Source organism: Priapulus caudatus, unplaced genomic scaffold (assembly GCF_000485595.1).
Source record: "Priapulus caudatus unplaced genomic scaffold, Priapulus_caudatus-5.0.1 Scaffold171, whole genome shotgun sequence".
NCBI lineage: Eukaryota > Metazoa > Priapulida > Priapulimorpha > Priapulimorphida > Priapulidae > Priapulus > Priapulus caudatus.
The window spans coordinates 371,549-376,526 of record NW_014577232.1 but is presented as its reverse complement, the minus strand read 5'-3'; the positions used below and the strand labels follow the sequence as shown (position 1 = coordinate 376,526).

The following is a 4,978-nucleotide window of genomic DNA, read 5'->3' as shown; positions in this document are numbered from 1 at the left end:
GCATAGTGTGCGCGTGTTTGTGTGTGTGTGCATGCGTGTGTGCAATAAAATATAAGATAATACGAGTGTCTGTGTGCGTTTTATGACATACTTAAGTTAGTCGTTCTCAGTCGCATTTTTTCAGTATTCATACAATGGATTTTCTATTCGTATATATAGTATATATATATATATATATATATATATATATATATATATATATAAGTGCAGCTGGAGTACCGCTGCCCACCTTGTATTCTGGACTGCAACCTTGGCAGGTGGTCGGTTGCAAAGGTACCTGTATAGCTACACTACAGTGTCGGTAGCACGGGCAATATGAAATGGATGCATGCGCTCTTGAACGAGTGTTTGAAACCAGGATACTGGGGCGCCATTGTAATTCATCGCTGGCATCAAGAGAGTATCAATGCTTATAAATTGTTACGTAAATTGATGCGCTCATCGTAACATTAGTTACTGCAACGTAATGGGTGACAATTAACATGAGGAGACAGTTTATCCACTAACTGGGACATTCCCACCCAACGATTGTCGCCACACTGTCGGGTGCACTACGCCGTGAAATTATCTTTTGCGCCAATAACGCACAGGTGTTGGCAAAAATGGCGAGCGTCACTCGTGACCTCATCGTACTAGAGCTTGAACATTAGCATTCGTAAAATATATAGCTCGCTTCCTTTTTGTAGGAACTGAAGAAACTGAAGCAATTCGCTGTCAGTTTGAATCAATATGTACATACATGGGGTTTTCTTAGGTAAGGCGCCACCTGTTTTATTACATTCTTCCGCGCTGTCATACAAGGCAATGGATACATGTAGCGTTGCGTGAGTTTTACGTCTCTGCGCGAATGTATGCGCTATTGTATTTTGGTCTCAGAATTCTATAGTCTAGTAATCTATTGCATCGCATTGTTCGTATGAATGCATCAGCGCTGGATCTGCCTGTTGTGTACAGCCACGTTTAGACAGCTAGGCGTCTGTAGAACATCTTGTGAGGTACATGGTTAAGATGTTAGCGCAATAAAATAACACATGAAAGGAGCTCACGCAAATTCTTTCTCACAAAAGTCTGGTGTTCTGTCATCTACACCCAGTATCGCTTAATGGCGCAGTCGCCACGCCCATACCCCACGACTATTCTGCGTCAATCTAAGTCAAACCAACTTTATAGTACCCGTGTATGATATAGTATGTTTAAAAACCGAGCCATCCAGCATCTATAGGCACATACGCGTGTACCTGCTGAAATCGCTCGCTAACAGGTAATTACACGAAACTAGTTTATAATACAGCTTTCCGTCTCGCTTTGCGCATTCGTTGCCACTTGCTTCTTGTGTTTAATAGGTAACGCGTCGGGATCACACCGTTCGAGAAGCTTTGTAATCAGTGTACTAGAATGCCACCGTATTTTTTTCGCAAATATACATAATCGGAAGAATGAACGTCGTTCAGACCGTCGAGAACGGACGTTTTGTCTCTACTCCTATATTACAGGCTCTCCAACTGTAAACGCGACTCTGTTTCGGGCCACCTCTCCGGATACACCCGTCCTTAGGGTAATATATGGTGATTCGCACCGGGTAATTACAGGGCTGCTATTCTGCAGTGGAACGGGCCATTCTCGCTTCGTCTGCGAAACACAGTGAGAGGATATGCCCTTAATCCACGCGAGCTGGCATGAGACAATGCGATAGGTGTTAACACTATGAAGTGGCCATGCCGTCCATTAGCCTCAGCCCAATTTCGCTCCACATTGTCGTGGGCAATAAATATGATTGTGTGCTCTTTCGGGAGGAAAAAATCCACACAGGAAACGTAAAAACCTGTACGCGTCGCTGCGAATTATGGTTTTTCGAGCCTGTGCAGGAAACGGTTGAATTATGCAAATGTAGCTTACCAAAAACTGGTATTTCCGTCAGATAACACGCTTATGAAACTTTCCAGCGGGTAAACTCATTAAATATGCTTAAACTCACCTGCAGCTCAATGCCCTTGTCTACTATAGCATATATATATATATATATATATATATATATATGTGTGTATGTGTGTGTGTGTGTGTGTGTGTGTGTGTGTGTGTGTGTGTGTGTGTGTGTGTGTGTGTGTGTGTGTGTGTGTGACAACACACACACACACACACACACACACACACACACACACACACACACGCACGCACGCACACGCACGCAGCGCACGCGACACACACACACACACACATCCGCACACACACACACACACACGCACACACCACACACACACACACACACACACACACACACACACACACACACACACACACACACACACACACACACACACACACACACACACACATACTTGTTCTGTGTGTCAAGTGGGGACAATCGTCTGTAACTACTAACTGGGACTGGCATTAATAATTTACAGTAGGTGCATAATATTTTCAGAGTAAAATATTGATACCCCTTTGAGCATTGCTGGATAAAAAAAATTATATTTAAGTACATATAGCATTCGCGTTTTTTACCTAAGAAGTGAGGACACACTAGTGTTATGACCGGGGTCACACTATCGTGTTACGACCGGGGTCACACTAGTGTTATGATCGGGGACACTAGTGTTATGATCGGGGACACTAGTGTTATGACCGGGGACACTAGTGTTATGATCGGGGACACTAGTGTTATGACCGGGGACACTAGTGTTATGATCGGGGACACTAGTGTTATGATCGGGGACACTAGTGTTATGATCGGGGACACTAGTGTTATGACTGGGGACACTAGTGTTATGATCGGGGACACTAGTGTTACGACTGGAGACACTAGTGTTATGGCCGGGGACACACATTCCAACGCATTTTATCAACCAACTGGGACATATAAATCTCAAGTGGGAATAGATCTCCATTTTCTGCTGACTGGGGAATAGCTATATGAAGTGTACAATTATGCTACAATGTACTGTGAATTTGAAGTTAATACGCCCTGTCTTCCTTACTAGAAACTTTTCTGCAAATCATGCAACGACCACATATGAAACTATTTACAATACGTTGCTTATTACGTTTTTATTTTTAAAAAGAACAATTGCAATATAAATCGAGAAACTGTATTTTGGTTGCTATAGATACTTCACTAATGTACAATTTTTATTGAGAAACTTCACATTGACAACCAAGTATTCGAGTATCAGCTAAGTTTCTCTCTAATAATTATACTCTATTATCATGCAAAAAAAACACATTTTGCTCACATTGATGTACTGCAACGTGGCAATTAACTATATAGAAATCAAACAGATTACGCTTACGCTCAAAGTGACAATTTTCACTCTAACAACTAGATATTCTACAACCACACAGCTAAAAAAATACTGGATTTTAAATAGAAAAACTGCAACTTCACAGCTAGATACCATAGTATCATGCAAACAATTCTGAACTGGACTTTGGCAAATAAATATTCAAGTATCATACAGAAAACCATCATTATATTCTATTCACAACACTTCACATTTTTGTTTGTATAGACCGCACCGCAAGTAACTGAAGTAGAAATGATATGCTAAATCAGTTAGGACTCGATTGCATGGTATTAAAAACGCACCATGCTCAAACAGTTACACTGTTAGTATTGCAGGTAGCACTCTTAAGATTTTTTACTAATGGTGCAGGATAATAAGGATTCTAATAATTTAGGATTAGAGGTGATTACTAACCAATGAATGTATAACCAACAAAAACATTTTTAAAGTGGCAAACCTACGCACCACTTAAGATAATTATTTCTAATGTGATCTTTTACATTTGTCCATAATCTATCTATTGTGAAGAAACAAGAATGTGACAATAGACTGCTTACTTGGCAATTTTTTGTTTATAATAGATGAAGCAAAATGCCTGCATGCTTACAGCATCCTTCTCAAAGGTTGTCAATTTCTTGAAAACAACTTTCTTTTTATTCCGCTTTCTCTCTGTATTGGTATGTGTTCTGTCTGAGTGACAGGCACCTTTCTCTTGTTGAAATACTCTTTCATTGTTTGTGTCTTCAATGTCACTATCAGAGTCACCACAATCATCCTCCAACTCAACCTCATCATTCGCATCTATACTTATTTCACTCAGCCCCTTTCCAGCACATTCAGCAACGTGACCTTTTTCGGTTGCCATAAGGCTAAAAGCCAATTAGAAACCAGAGCAATCTGCATGACATCAAGGGGCAGTCGGTAGAATGCAGTATGTACTCTTATATCATGACCGAGAAAGCTGGCTAGTATATCCAAATCGTTGCCTATCGCTTTACCATCGCAGCTTTCTGATTCCTGTGATACTAAATCGTTGCCTATTGCTTTACCATTGCAGCCTTTTCTGCTTCCTTGCGTTACTAAATCGGGCCTATCGCTTTACCATCGCAGCTTTCTGATTCCTGTGATACTAAATCGTTGCCTATCGCTTTACCATCGCAGCTTTCTGCTTCCTGCGTTACTAAATAGTTGCCTGTCGCTTTACCATCGAGCTTTCTGCTCCTGCGTTACTAAATAGTTGCCTATCGCTTTACCATCGCAGCTTTCTGCTTTCTGTGATACTAATCTTGCTATCGCTTTACTATTGCAGCTTTCTGATTCCTGTTGATACTAAATCTTGCCTATCGCTTACCATCGCAGCTTTCTGCTTCCTGCGTTACTAAATAGTTGCCTGTCGCTTACCATCGCAGCTTTCTGCTTCCTGCCGTTACTAAATCGTTACCTATCGCTTTTACCATCGCAGCTTCTGCTTTCTGTGTACTAAATCTTGCTATCGCTTTACTATCGCAGCTTTCTGCCTTCCTGTGATACTAAATCGTTGCCCTGTCGCTTTACCATTGCAGCTTTTGCTTCCTGCGTTACTAAATAGTTGCCTATCGCTTTACCATCGCAGTTTCTGCTTCCTGCGTTACTAAATCGTTGCCTGTCGCTTTACCATTGCAGCTTTCTGCTTCCTGCGCTTAACTAAATCTCCT

General features: G+C 41.3%; 1 protein-coding gene across 1 annotated transcript in view; it reads left to right on the top strand.

Moving 5' to 3' along the window:
* The window catches only part of LOC106806639 (dixin-like), a 16,815-nt gene that overhangs the window by 6,790 nt on the left and 5,047 nt on the right, over positions 1-4,978 (top strand). The window lies entirely within an intron of this gene.